Consider the following 16,254-nt stretch of genomic DNA (forward strand, 5'->3'; position numbering starts at 1 on the left):
AGTTGGTGGAGGAACTGGAGCTGGAACTCAGGCTTCCTGATTATTACGCTACTGTTACTTCTATTATGTTGTCTCCTGTTGCCATTGTTGGTTCTGGGACAGAGGACAGCAAAGTAAAAGCAGTGTTTTTAAAGAGTAAATTTTCTGTCTCAGAAAAAGGATTAGAAGGGGAAGTTATTTGAAATAGGAAAACCAGTTAAACTTATTTTGATAGTCCAGGCATGAGGTGATACAGAGTAAGAGATAGAAGAACCAATAATCACTAGCGTTTCAAGCGGGGTGAAAAGGAGAAAGGAAGTGCCATTAAAATAAATGAGTAAATTTGGAGAGTACACTTGTTTTGTGGGGAAGAACAGGTTCCGTTTTGAATAAATTAGGACATCAAGGAGAAATGTTTTATTAGGCAGACAAGACTAGGGAGCTGATATTATAGATGTTAAACTATGATTTGCAAATAATGAGGATTGACTAGCAGGGTAGTTTGTAATACAGGATTAATCTCTTCACGCAATGCAGCAGAGGGCAGTTTAATTATGGAAAGACTGTTGCTTCAAGAAAAAATAACTTATCTGTTCTATGTGTCACTGAATGAAACATTTGGTTAATTAACTAGTATGGGCAAACTCATCTCAAAAAGACCTTTCCTGGTCCTATTGTGTGACTGTATGATGCTTCTTTTTCTCCAATTAAAATATTAGTTGCATATGCCACCACCTGTAAAGTCTGTGTGTTACAGAAAACGGCGTTGCCCTTCTGCCATTGCTAGAGTGGCTTCGTGATATTTTACAAAGTGACCCCATGTGATTGTAATTCAGTTTAATAATGTAAACTCATTTTATTTGGGCAGTGTTTTTGCCCTAGTCACTCATCATTTGTTTTTGTGTTTTTTTTTATTTGTGTGTATGGGTGAAACCACATATAACAGCTGTTGATGTTTCTAAGAGGTGGTGAACCTGAGCTGTTATGTACATGGTCTATGAGAATTTGAAAGATGGGGCCACTGTCTTTGTTTACCTTCTCTTTGTGGGTTTCTAAAACTTCTAAACATACTTGTTAGCTTTATTTATTACCGACTGGTCTACTTAAATTCTTGGTCCTAGACATTGTCATAACCTGTGTTCTAGCGTTTATCATTTATGTCGTCATCGTCTGCCGAGGTTTGAGTCCAAGCTTCACTGCTTAGTAGCTGTTTGAATTTGCAAGTTATTCAAATTCTTCATGTTTCAATTTTCTCATCTCTAAGACAGGACAGTGTTACTACCTACCTCATGGGCTTATTGGGAGAATGAAATTATTAAGGGTGTCAAACTTGAGAAAGCCTGGCACATAACAAGTACTCAACTATTAGCTATTGTTATTGTTACTGATTAACTTTACTCACTCTCCTGTTCATGGTTCATCATATGCCCTGGACCTGGAAAACAGTGTCTGCATTCAATAATTTCTTAAGTACTAATTGAATAAGGAGGAGGGCAGAGGAAGGTGTTACAGAGTCTCATAGGGTGAAACAGGAAGAGGCCAATAAATTTTTTTTTTTTTTTTTTAACAAGTGCTATTTCCATTCTTGCTCAGCTCTACTCTAGGTTAAAACTGATTTTTCCGTAGTCACTAAGATTTAATGTTACTGATCCCAACAAGGTGTTGTAAAGAAAACAGTTTGATTTAGTCCAAGTTAGGAGTGGCTAATAGTTGTCCAGTGGCTTTTATATTTTAAAAAATTGTGCTAACCAAACATCTCTCCTGTTGGTAGTGTTTTTGTTGCCATCATGAAGTGAAGGACAGGGTAGACTAGATGACCTGTAGGGCCCAGAGCTAAATGAGAAGATGGAGGAGGAGGAGGGTCCCTAACGTGGGTGGGGAGGCCAACTTCCCTTTCCCGGCTGCCACCCCAAATTGCAGATGGTCGGCCTCCAAGTGGTCATGCCTCGATTTGCTTGGTACCTGAATTGGGGGTGGGTGAGAGAACTCCACTTAGGCACCCACATAATGGACTGTGATACTACCAACTCAGGACGGGTGGCCAGTGCCTCCCACCCCCTCTCTGTAATGCAGTTCCTGCATCCTGTGACTGGCTCTGGCGTGGAGGTGATGCAAGGCAGAACTACATGTGAACTGAGGCCCTAAGCTGACCTTCATTGTCACATTGAACTTCACATATGAAACACAAAGGCAGAGATACAGTATTAAGAATTTTAAGAATGTAATCTTTTTCCTATTGTTACCAATCCATATAGATGTGTTCAACTTATTCATTTTGGAAAACATGATGCTTTAACTATTTTTTTTCATAATTTTGCTGCAAAGTAGGTATTATTTCTATTTTACATACCTGGAAGCTGAGGCTCAGTGGTTGGTAAGTATCTTTCCTAAAGCCATGCAGCAATTGGCAAAGCTGAGATTTTTAATTGGGAAAGACTTTCTCATTCATTAGCCTGTACGGTTTCCACTGGCTCTCATGAAAATTTTAGTGTTAAATGTATGTGACACGTAGGTGTCAGCTTTCTAGTGGCAGTTTTAGGAACGTCCCATTTAGTGAATTAGTGTTTATTTCTAAGTACTCTGTAGCTTGTAAGCTCTATAAAACTTTTAGTCATCAATAGGGATCTAGTCCTTTATGCAATAATTTGCGCACTTACCGATTTCTCCCTAGTCTTTTTTCACAAGATTTCTGGACGGCTCACATTTCTTTCTTTGAGCATGCTTTCCACCCTCAGCGATGTCTGCTGTTATCTTAGAGTAGCTTCTGTTGGTTAGTGTTCTCTGCATTGATGGGTCACGGTGTGTAAAAGAACATAAGAGGAAAAAATGAAGGACTCCCAAAAGGACACTAACATCACTTTTTAAAAAACTCATTAAAAAAAAAAAACAAAACATCTGAAGTGACTTCAAGGGATGTTTAAAGTCTTTTTTGAAAAGCTTTGTTTACTGGTAGGCTTCTGTTCAGGGGATTCAGTGATTGAGAATATAGACTGCAGTCAGGCAGACCTGGCTCAAATCCTGCTTCTGCTCTATGACCTTGGGACTTGGGACATGTTTCATAAGCTCTTTAAGCCTCAGCATTTTTACCTGTAAAATAAAAGTAATACTAATACTCACTCTCAAGTTATTTGAAGATCACATGAACTAAAGTATATGCTGTGTTTAGTGTAGTACCTGGCACGTAGAGTGCTATCAGTAAGTGTTAAGTAATAGTATAGATTGAAGGTGAGGTTTGCAAGAATAACCCAGGGACACAGTCTGTGCTGAATTGGAGTGATCTGCAGTACACATGCCCTCTATGGACTAAGGGGTAACAAGACCCAATGGAAGTCTCTTGAGGTCCTAGTCCCAGGTTTGGTAGACTCAGCTTCATCATGAGTGTTTAGCTGTGGGGTACTTAATGATTTGATCCAGAAGTCCTTGAGGTGAAGGTGTATATACACATATGTGAATTCAACAAATTAAGCACCTTCTACAGCCAGGCACTATGCAGATACCATTGATTAAAAGAAAAAATGTCTGCCTCTGTCTTTGTGGAGCTCATATTCCAACTATGGACAAATATACTGATATAACATGCCATACTTTAAGGTGCATGCTAAATGCCCTAGGGCATCGATGAGTTGGATGGAAGCCATTCTTTCTTGATATTTTATCTTCAAGGGTGAGAAATTTTCTTGTAGTAGAAGCATTATCAGTAAGTCTAATGAATTATTTTGAAAGTTTTTAGTGTAGTTGATCCTTAACCATACGTATTTAAAATGTAACTTAACTTTGGCTTATTTAACTGAAAGCATCCTCTCTTTAAACTTTTCTAACAATTTTATTTATCCAAAATCTTCACAACTTAGATAAGTAGAAATTATAGACAAATTCTTGTCCTGTTGATTACGTAAAGACACTCATAGCTTCAGTGTATAAAAGTGTTTCTTAGCTAAAGAGTGGGTGTGTCTTACAAATGAACATTTATACTCATGGGAAATATTGTTGGGATTTTGGGAGAAGTGAGTTTAATAATAGCTGGCATAACAATAATAACTAGCAGAATAATGAGTAGATGTTGACAAGAATATTGCTACACTGCATTAAACACTAACAGGAACAATGCTAGGAAATATATATACTTCTGTAGTATATACAAAAGACTAAAATATATTGAATATATTGTATATGTTATAATTCAAACCCATGTATCACAACATTGTATGGAAGAAATTATTTTCCTCATTTTACAGATGAAGTAACTTGAACTTGCTTGAGACCATATAAAACTACTATGTGATAGAACCGAAACTGAATTTCAGAATATTTGTGCTTTTCACCTTTTTATGTTGAATACAACCATTTCTCACGTAGGCGAACTGATAATAGACTAACTTAAATTACAAATGCATTATCCAAACTTGAAGAATTTGAACCAAAAATCTGTGCTACCGTTTTAGCTCATGAATCTTCCTAATGCCAGTTGAAGTGAACAAAAGACTTTGGAAGTAAAACTCTCTAAAGTCTGGCAGTTTGCTCATATTTGTAAACAGTCATGACTTTTCCAGTTTCAAAGAAATGGCTGTTTTCATTGTACTAGCTGTGCTTTATAAAGAGATCAGGTTATTTACAAACAAAACGACATTTAGGTAAGCAATAGAGAGAAGTATCTACTAGTTGAGACATTAGTTAGTATTATTATTTAGTCAACTATTTTTTCCTCTAGTAACCTGAAGTTAAAACTTAAGTTGTTCTTAAAAGTACTTCTATTATAACACTTGAGGTACCATTTTTTGATGTACTGTATTTCTCAGGTTAAAACATTGTATTGTGGAAAGTGTCACATATACAAAGTACACAGAAGAGTATAATGAGCCCTTGATGTAGCCATCATGTAGCTTCAACAGTTCTTAACTCTTAGCTAATCTTGTTTCATTCATCTGCTCATTTTCTTCTCTTGTGAAGCAAAGCAGATCTCAGTCATACCATTTGGTCTGTAAATATTTCAGTATGTTGTTCTAAAAGATAACACTTTAAAAAGACATAACAATAATTTAATGATTATACCTGAAACTAAAAGTTAATAATTCTTTAATATTAAGGATTCAGGTAATCAATTTGCCAGTGATTTCAAAAAGTCTTCTTGTTACATTTTGTTATCAGGGTCCAGATAATGCCCTTTATGATTGGTTAATATGTATTTTAACACCTTTTAATATATAGATATTCCCTTCCATCTTTTTTTTTTCTCCGCATAATTTATTTGTTGAAGAAACTGAATTATTTGCCTTGTAGAATTTCCCACAGCTAGATGTTGCTGACTATGTCTCTGTGGTGGTGTTCAACGTGTTCCTCCATCCTCTGTGTTTTTTATCTAGTGGTGGAAGGACCCAGGGACCTGATCAAATTCAGATTCTTCTTCTTCCATCTTCATTCCTCCTTCTTTCCCTCCCTTCTTCTTCTTTCTTTTCCTCCCTTCACTCTCTCCATCCTCCTCATTTCCTGCCTGCTACCGTGTTTCCCCCAAAATAAGACCTAGCCGGACCATCAGCTCTAATGCGTCTTTTGGAGCAAAAATTAATAAGACCCGGTCTTATTTTAATATAATATAAGACCGGTTCTTATGATATGATATGATATGATATGATATGATATGATATGATATATGATATGATATATGCTATAATACCAGTTCTTATATAAGACTGGGTCTTATATTAATTTTTGCTCCAAAAGACGCATTAGAACTGATGGTCTGGCTAGGTCTTATTTTCGGGGAAACATGGTATGAGTGGTATTTCTCCTTCCATCAGGAAGCATGTAATATGTAGTTGTTGTTTTTGTTTGTTTGATGCTGGCAGCTGTTATGCCCAGACATGTTAATTCGTTAGGAGTTGCAAAGTATGATATTTTAATTGTGATTTTATCTCAATTATCTGGACAACTTCTACAAAGAAAAGCTTTCCCCCATCTACTATTTGTTTAGCTAATTGTACAGTTTGTATAAAAAGTTTGGATAAATGCTTGATTCTTTCTCAGTTTCTGAGTTTTTAATGGTATAAATAATTGGGAAAATTTTGAAATTTTGATGTATTTACAAAAAGCACCTGGAGAATATAGAATAGTTATAGAATCAAATCCTAAACATGTATTAATAAACTAGCAAAAATGGAAAATAATTGGTTTTGAAGGAATATGGAAAAGTTTTTAATGATAATAGCTTTTTAAAACAGCTTTGAGAAGTATACCTTCTATAAGACAGTAGCATCGCTGGGCATTTAGTTACTCCTTAGGAGCACAGTGGTGAAAAGCATGGGCTCTGAAACCAGGCTTCCTGTATTAGAACTCGGTTTCTTCACTTAAACCAGGTAACTTGGGCACGTTACTCACTGTCTCTGCGCCCGTTTTCTCATCTGTTAAATCAGGATAATAACAGAACCACCTTCATAGAATTGTTTTTGAGGATTGAGTGAGTTTATACGTGTTACACACTTAGAGCAGACCCTAGCACATAATAAGCTCCCCATAAACGTTAACTGTTGCTATTGTCATTATTTGTCTTTGCTCTTAGGGCAGAAAGGAGGACGGAGGAAACTTCTGGTGCTTATTTTTACCCATGCCCCAGAGTCTTTTGATACATTTTTTCTCATCCATTGCATATGTTCCAGACTTCTTAAAATCACATTTGTAACCCCTACTGAATTAAAGTGTCTAGGCATTGCACATCAGCAGCTGGTAACAGCGTAAAAAAAAATATTATGTCTCATGCTTTTTATAACTAAACGGTATTACATTTTATTGAGATATATTGTGGTATTTTCTATTGAATTGTGAGCTTTTGAGGAGAGAGACTTTATACAGATGTATATAATGCAGTGCTTGGTATTTGTTATGAGACTTAAGCCCCTAATATTTGCTCCATTAACTATCTTAAGATCTCATTTGTCGGGTTTGCCTAGTAATATGCTTTTCAAATTCACAAACAAATGAATTTCTTATCTGTCTACTATATGAGTTAAAGTATAATCCTTTAAATATTAGGATTTTTAAAAATTTATTTTTAAACTCTTACGGTAATTTCTTTTACAAGCATCACACTTCAGCCTTCTTAAACAGAACGTTATTCATCACTATGCATACTATTTATTTGGGTTGTAATATAGTGTATCATTGGAGGCTATTGATATATGCATGGCTATTTGGTTTTATATCAAATATTGTCAGGATGACTCATACATTTATTTCTTTACACCTTATGTCTTTATGTCTTTTTCTCTTGTTGTTATAACTTACCAATTTCTTTTTGCTATCATTTCTTTCTGCTATCTCCATTAGTCCTAGCTCCCCAAATTTGAATTTAATGCTCTGACCAGTTCTTCTAACCTTGATTTGATTATTAACTTCACTAGAACTTAAAAAAAAAATAACATTAAAAAAATCTAAACTGAGCTTGAGTGCATTTTCTTACAGTAAAATACAGAAGTTTAACACATGGACTATGTGGCATCTATTTAACTAGCTGTAGAACTTTTTAATTTTACTTTATGATATTGCTTAGGTTGATGTGTGGCCTTTAGGCACATGAGATTTTACTATAGTCAGATCTGAACTGAAGAATAAAATTCTGATATTCAGTATTTCCAGTGTTAACTTACAGAGTTGGGATTCAAATTCAGGCCTTCCCTACAACAAGGTCCATTTTCATTGCTGTTTCACTCATATGACAAAGAAGTCAGTACTGTTAATTATTACAGTTTTTAAAAAGTGTATGTTGTTAGTGGTAGTATTTGCTTTAAAACAGAAACTTTGTCCTCGCCCTATTATTGGCATTTTTGTCTATCGTAGCTTTTAAACAATTTTCATACATATAGATGGATTCTTTAAATACCTAATGGATAAGTACGTATTCAAAACGTATTTTACAACATTTTAAGTTACACAGGTACAGGTCATTTAATAACATGTACTTTGAACATGGGTCTGCATTTTAAATACCTTGGTTACTATGTTTATTTATAGGCCTTGAGCTGAATATAGGAAGTCCAGCTACATATAGGAAATAATTGAAGATGCCTATTCAATTTATAGATTGTAAAATGCTAGAAAATTTTAAAAGATGTAAAATAAAGTAGCTTTGGGGGATTTAGGGTTAGATATGGATTCACATACTAGTTTGTCTAAGAATCTTAGAATCCAAGTTATTACAAGGATTAGATCAGATAGTGTGTTAACATGCCTACCACAATATTTGATCTTTTATGATCTCTTTTTCTCTTTATCATTTACATCCATATAATTTTTGATCTAGATAAAAATGGAACAAAAACATAAGTAAGAGAGAACAAAATGTATTTGTTAAGCAAAAGCAACTACAGCTTTCATACCGTACTTCAAAATGAATGATAACTTACTTTTATTCATTTATTTTTTATTGTAGGTCACTTTTAATACAGCTTTCATTGGACTGAAGTGGAAACAGAAGAATTAGAGCATATTTTCATTTTTGTGGTGAGTCCATTTGTAGAAAAATTAGTGTATTTAAAGCAGTCTGCTGTTTCTTAAGGAATTTTGTCATTTTTGTGTACTCAGAGAAACACAACAATTATCCTTGAAATGCTCTGAGTGTGGAGTGGTGATGAGAACCCCAGGTACACTGGCTCTTTGCCCCCAACACCGGCTCTGCTGCAGGTGCCCTCAGTATTTCAGCCCCGGTTACTTCTTCATGTCAGTTTGTTTCTTTTATAACTGGGAATGGTATAGCTTTTGGCTCTGCTTACCCTCCAAATTACATGTTGTACGACTAAAAATTGAGATCATGGATATGAAAGTGTTTTATTAAGAAAAATGTAAGGTAGAGGTATTAATATTGTGAATTGTCACAGGAAATTAAATGAAAATCAGCAGTTACATGCAGAGAGTCTTTTTAAGTGTGAAAAATTTTAATGTAATTGTAGCCTAATGCCACTGGCACAGTAAGACAGGGCCATTTTATATGCTGTTTCTGGAAAAACTGGCAAGCACAAAAGGAGGAGAAGAAGAGGAAAAGTAAGAGGAAGAAGTGGTGGAAGAAAGAAAATAAAACCAGTTAAATGGTCTTGAAAGCATTGGAGTTTCTAGAACTACAAATTTCTTCACTTGCTAGGAAACACTTAAAGGAGTTATTAATCTATGGATTACACAAAATGTAGTTTCCATTAAAAACCTGTTTACATTGTTTTCAGTATTTTTACGTTCAAAATTTTATACATTCTTGCTATGGACAAAAAAAATCTAGTTCTGATTTTTCCCTTCTATAGAGTTTTAGCCATTCAGCTGAGTGTCTTGGTATATGTGGTATAAGGCTTAGTAAAACTGAATGTATGTTTCTTCTAACTCCAGCAGTTTGTTTGTTTGTTTGGTTTTCTTTTTAGCTTTTCATTATTTCTCTTGTTCATGTCATCATATTATGTCATCATCTTATCTCTTTTTGGGCTGAGGGTTTTTTATATATATATATAAAAACTTATTGTTGGTCTCCCAAAATGTATACCTAGGCTTCTTAAAGGTGCCAGGATAATATTTACCCAATGTGGTTACTATATTTCTTTCCAGTAACTATGTTTTGAGAGTATTTATCTATATATTCAAAAAGAAATACTGGTTAGATGGTAGTAAAATTGCTGTTTTCGTGTATGTACTCTTGATTAGGGATTATCTGATTCTTGTGTGGAGGTTGTTACTCTAGCTAGATGATTTGGTCATCTTTTGTCTAGTGTTGCAGCTGCTGACTATCTCTGTGTCTTAGTCTAGAGGAAAATGTTATATTTTCCTCACACAATTTACTTATTCATTATTCAGTTCCCTGCTAAGTGACTGAGGAGGTTGTGTTCAGGGCCTTTCACAATGATTAGTGACTTGTCCTTTAATCTTCAGAGCTAGCTCAACAGTTTTAATTCTCTGGCAGCCACCTTAACCTCTGATTTATTGCTTGGCTGAGTCATCTGGCTACTACTTTTGTGTTCTCTTTATACAATTGCAAATTATATTCTTTTGTATCTTTAAGAAATGTTGCTTCTTACTTGGTAAACAATTGGCTTACTTAGTTTCACTTATAAGTTATTTCTTTGGTTTCCCAAAAAGTAATTGACCAGTCCAAAGAAACATAGCTGTAAGGAACTTTTACCAATTTTTTTCTTTCTTTTTTTTTTTTTTTTTTTTTAAGATAGTGGGTATAGGAGGAGGTAGCAGAAATACCTGGGTTCATAATCTTTGCTGTCTTAGTTCTTGTAAAATTCTGGGCATTTATCCTCTCTGAGCCTCAGACTTCATAGTTATAAAATGGGAATAGTGTTACCTATCTCATAGAATTGTTAGGATTAAATGAGAGAGCATATAGGAAGTGCCTAGTACAGTATGGAGCACAAATATAGCAGGTCCTGGAATAATGTGTTTTTTCCAGCATCATTTCAGTATAACATTCATGAGATGTTGTAGGAACTTAATTCTTGTTTCTATCAATTAATCTATGGTAAAATTGGTTTCATTGGATGTTGTTTCACTTAAGGTCACAGAACTTATCAATAACGTCAAGTGAAGACTTACTGTACATGCTCAGATTATTACTGTCATTGCCAATTTCTCCTCCTTCACCTTGTTGTCCTCATTATCATGATTATGTGGTAAAGCCCAAAGGGAGTTTTATACAGGTGAGTTCAAAACAAGGCAATGTTGATAAAGGTCCATTGTTGTTTCAGTAGATCACCTTAAGAAGTCGTGTGTAGTTATGGGTTTTCTGATAAACACATCCATCTTCATTAAGATGAGAAAGTCCAGGCTTAGAGATAGGTCCATGTATCTGACTGAGATTACCACAGACATATGGAAATGGGTTAGTTGGTCACTAATGGGCTGTTTCTGGGTATAGTGTTCAAGTTTTATGAAATACACCATTTAACTTCAGACTTAACTTCTCTCAGAAGTAAGCAGTTATTTAAACTATTTACCTTTGCAAAAACAACATTAAAAAGTATTAACCACTTTTTAAAAATTTATGTTTGTCAGTGTGTGTATCTGTTTTATGGATATGATGAAAAAATTCTACCATGAAATCAGATTTTAAAGAATAGACATATATGGTGATTAATAATCCAGCTTCCTTTTGCTCATATACACACTTTATTTTCTGTCTTTCACTTCAGAATATGAGTGTACAGCTGTAGGGGTTAGATAACAACACATCGAGTGGTTTTTTGCTGTTAGTTTGGGGATGATTGAACTACTGATGCTCACTTAAAACTGGATGAAATCTTTCTATATAAGGATGCTAAAAAATGTTTCTATTCAGAAAATACTCTGTTTGAATCTTTAGCATGAAATTCACATGAGGTGAAAAAGTCTTGAGTGAGTGAAACATTTAAAATGGTTAAGAACTTATTTAAAAACTTTATATTCTGAATGTAACTCTTCAGAATACTTTGAAATGAGAATAAACATTTACAAGAATATAGGATTCTGTCTAGTGGATTTGATTGAATCAGTGAAAAACTTGAATAACAGTTGCCCAGAACATTTTGATTATTCTATCCAAAATGGATTTTTTTTCTGTATCATATGTAGACACACTTTTAAGATACTGTAAAATATATGGCTGACTGAACTTTTTGCTGAAATGCATTTCTGAAATGAGTAAATGGAATATTTTAAATATTATATGGAAGCTTGTCATTTGTGACATTGTGAATCCATTTTTAAGGCAATATTCAACATCTAATAGATCTTTTGTGCTACTGAAGAGTTTTTTATTTATGTGGAGGTAATGAGGTCATGCAGTTCATCTCTTTTTTTGTTTATAGGAGGGACAATTATTTTTTAAGGAGGGGTTTAGGAAAAAGGGGCTGTATTATAATTTGAGAACATGGTTATTATGAGGAATATGTTATTGGATTTTTATGTTATAGAACCAACAAGAAATGAAGTGTTGATACTGATACTGAAATAAGGTTATAGTGCCTAATTGTCAAGTTTGTACCATATTTTGCTGTGTATAGTGCACTCCCGAGTATAGTGTGTGCCCATGTTTTTAGCCCAAACTTTCAGGGGAAAAAAATTTTATTTTTAACTTCCCAAAGAATTTTCAACAATTTTTGTAAAAATATCAGCTGGATTGCTAGCTCCCACCTAAAGTGTATGAAGAGAAATGTGCCGTTCACCTCATGGTAGTAAAGTCGGCATCACCTACCTTACCAAGTCAGACTCACTCTGTGGATGACAATACGTCACTCTTCGTTTCATTTCGTTGACTCATTGGCCGATGCAAGTTCGTAGTAAGTTCAACAAAACCAGTTATCATTCTAGGGTATTATTTTGCATACAGATATCGTTATTGATTTCTGGAGTTACACTTTTAACTCATGAGCGTAAATAAAAAATTAAAAACATTTATATAGATATGGAGTTAGTACTACCTGTGTGTAATGTGCATTCTTATTTTTCCCTCACAGATTTGGGCAAGAAAGTGCACATTATACGTGGCAAAATACAGTAATTTTCCTTAGTAACTCAGAAAGCAAATGTAGAGATGGTTGAGTAGTAGTAGGCCAAAGTAAAGATAAGGTCCCTGCCCTCAAAAAAGTTCGCAGTTTCATTTTCAAATTAGAATTCTCTATTTTAATGAAAGCCCATTAGTTTCTAAGCTCCCTACTGACACAAGCAGTCTAGTTACAATGTATCTCATCGAATCTTTATTTTTCAGATTTCTTAAAGTCCCTAGCTCAGTGCTTGGAATAAACATTGGTTAAATCAAGCTGGCAACATAGAGTCCAACGCTAAAGGGAAAGGCTGAGCTTTCATTCTTCTTAATGTTAACAGCACCTGACACCTCTTACCTATAGAGGAATTATGTCCATCTTCTCTTCAGAAACCATGTAAGCAAGAAAAGTGTATAGAGTGAAATATTTAAAGTGTTGAGAAAATCAAAACCCAAACCACCAAACTAGAATGCTGTGTCCAGCATAATTATCCTTTAAAACTGAAGGAGAAATAAACTTTCTCAGATAAAACAATAACAATACAACCGGGAATTTGTCAACTGTACACTTGCCTTGAAAGAAAATGTAGAAAGAAATATTATATGTAAATATTCCAGTCTGTGCCTTGTCTTTTTATTAATTGTGTCTTGTAGCACATTTTTATTGGCTTGAATATTTTGCTACCAAAGCTTAGTATTACAATATATTGTGCTTCAAATAGTTTTGGAAATAGTATCTCTGAAATGATCATTGTTGCTAGGGTTATTCATAATGTTAGATATGTATTGTTCTTTTGTATTCAAAGTAAGACACAAACCATAAACATCGGACTTGCATTTTCATGCAAAAGGTATGTGCTCTTCTCAAGTAGATACAGTTGTGTTAGGAGTCATGCCTGACCTTTCAAATTCAATTAATGAACACCCAGGAGAATGTTCCTGATAATTGTCGCTGTGTTTTTGTAACATCCTCTAAGGTTCTTTGTCCTGAGGAACAGATTACCTTTCCATGCCTCAGGAATCAATATTGTTTTTAAAAGGGCCACTGCTGTAGTTACTTTAAGCTTCATCTCTTGGACTGTTACTAGTTTGGCACTAGGCACTGTGTAAATTACATATATACATACACCCCAGATCACTCCCTGGTTTGAAAATGGAATCTATGAGTTGGTTTCTGTGTCTGTTTTAAGAGTTATTGCCATGGTGATGAATAGTCTGCTTAGTTTTATGGTTGGCATGATTCTTCCGGGTTAGGTCACCTGTGTTTTCTTACTACCAGTTGCCTACACTTCGGGTTAATTTTTCCATCCAGTTAAATTTCCATCACTAAAAAGGAAGTAGTTATAATGCAAAACTAATGATTTTGTAGAATTAGCTCCATCAGTGCTTTAAAGCTGTTGATGATTTCCTTTCAGTGCTAACTAACAGGAGCTTACTCATGCCACACAGCTTTAAACCTTTCCACTACGTTGAGAAATGGTGGAGAATATTATCCTATGCTGCAGTTGTAAAATTGTCATCGTTTGTTGAGGCATTATGGGAGAAGGAGAAGAAAACTGACAAAAGCATCTTGATAAGGGAAATCAGTCTTGTCCATTATTGATTTTTATGAGTCAACATTTCAAATTCTTTGCTTTACTATATTTAATAAGATGTGGCGATGGGTTAGCCATCTTAAAGTTAAACCTGTAGGTATCTACAAACATTAAAAGAAATGTTAAGGTGTTTCAGTTAGGTTTAAAATGTAACACAAGGATGAGGAGGGATGAACACAAGTGGGATGAATTTGAGATAATGAAATGGTCATTGATTTGGAGATGTAGACTATATGCCAAATGGTCAAACTGGATATAATGACATTTCCTACTTAGGTCAATGCGCCTATAGCAAAGCCAGCTGCATAAAATCCTAGGTGTTCAGAAATTAAATCAGCCAGGAAAACAGAACCGGATGCCAAAGGCCTGTAAGAAATTCAAAACAGTGGTTACTAGTGCATAACCAAACAAAATAATATTTCCTGAGTAGAATGATGATTTAAGAGATATAGTGAATTTCAAACCCTGAAAAAATACCACTTACTGAATTATAGTCATTATTATTTATTTAATAATTTAAATCTAAGGAGTCCTATGAGACAAAGTTTAAATTAGTTTAGTTCTGGTTATATGTCTTCTCTAACTCATAACTCTCAGCAATCAAGATGGTTTTACATTTAGTCTGAATTAAAGAGATTTTCCTCTCATTTACTTCTACATCATTAATGAAATGGTAATAATTATTTCTGCTTCTAGGATGATTGTATAATTTCATTTTTACCTGTATAGTACATACTACATTGTTGGCATTCGTAAATCTTTCAGAAGGCAAAGGGGGCTCGGGCAGGATAACTAATCACCAACTTACATTAAATTTAGAAAAAAAAAGGTAAAGCTACAGAATTTTACTACAAAAGCTGCCTCTTATTGCCATCTCACTATTTTGAGGAATGCCTGCTCTATCAGTCACGTCTCCAGGAACAAAGCATTCTGTATGTATGTATATATGTATGGATGTCTCTTCACTATTTGCTTCTCTCCATAGATATCCAAGCTTTTGATAAAACCTGGTACTTCCCTCTTGACTATTTCACAAATTCACCTGGCATGTGTCACTATAGAACTTTTGTTCTAGTTCTTTTACTTGGACTTTGCACATACAGTATTTGACTTCTATCAGTACTGAGCCAGTGCTGCCTTCTCCAGGTACTTTTCTTCAGATTTTCTTCCCTGCCAACCACAGGAACTGAATTTTGCAATCCACAGGTTAATCCAAAATTAGTCTCCTCCCCAAATCCCATCACTCTATCATCCTTGACAATAGTTATCCCTCTTGTTTGTTGCTGGTTTTCTGCTTGTATTCTTTGTTCTTCAAGTTGTCCTTCTTATGAAAGAAATACCTAATCCTCTTGCTTTATTAGGCTCTTTAATGTCTACTCTGATCTTCATATATCAGCTGACAAAAAGTCTTTGTAATCTTACTGAAAGAGAAGTGGAAGTTTACTTCCTGAAAACTTTCTGTCTGATTTTTCAGTTTTTATGACTGATTCCTCACTGTCCATCATATTAAATCTTTTGATCTTTTGTTTATATTTAAGTATTATTTTATTAGATTTATGCTGTATTCAGTATTTTTAGTATACCTGTGTTACTAGTATGTGTTTAGTATGTGTATCTATGTCTGTAACACAGATTAACCTAAAGGACAAATTCTCAGTCTTAATTATGAACCAATCAGCATACTCTTGTGAGATAAATGTCAACAAATGCTTAAGACACAATAAATTTATATTAAATGATAATAGATACTTGTTTACTGACAGCTTATGAATTTTAAAATTTATATATATATTTTCCTCATTCATATTTATTTCCTCATTCATCTCTCTGTTCTTTGATGATGATTCTGGGCTGGGCTGTTGTAATGAGATTTCTGCAAGTTTGATATCCAAGGTCGTTACTGAGTTGTGGGTGAGTCACCATATGACTAAGAGTCATTGGTGTGATCTATTGTATAAATTTTGATTGGTTAACAGAAGTATGAGAATTAAGAATAATGCAAATGAAATGCTGTATAAACTATATGAAGTGTTCATGAGCTCATACTCTCTGAGAAAGGCTTCAGGCAATGCACATTTAGTGGTATGAGATAATGTACATTGCTGTTGTAATTACTGACAGTCCCCATAAATGAGTAGAAATTGGTTTAGAGATCTAGCAGGTAAGTATAAGATCTGCTGGCTTATCATGACT

The 16,254-nt window shown here is 34.5% G+C and overlaps 1 protein-coding gene across 11 annotated transcripts in view; it reads left to right on the top strand.

Annotated features, from left to right (window-relative positions):
• EPS8 (EGFR pathway substrate 8, signaling adaptor) overlaps positions 1 to 16,254 on the top strand; it is a 166,456-nt gene that overhangs the window by 43,205 nt on the left and 106,997 nt on the right. For all 11 annotated transcript variants that reach the window (XM_019744787.2, XM_074325979.1, XM_019744786.2 and 8 more), the window contains exon 2: positions 8,399 to 8,469. The gene's annotated coding sequence lies outside the window, so the exon portion shown is untranslated. The remainder of the gene's footprint in view (positions 1 to 8,398; positions 8,470 to 16,254) is intronic.

Source organism: Rhinolophus sinicus, linkage group LG02 (assembly GCF_036562045.2).
Source record: "Rhinolophus sinicus isolate RSC01 linkage group LG02, ASM3656204v1, whole genome shotgun sequence".
Classification (NCBI taxonomy): Eukaryota; Metazoa; Chordata; class Mammalia; order Chiroptera; family Rhinolophidae; genus Rhinolophus; species Rhinolophus sinicus.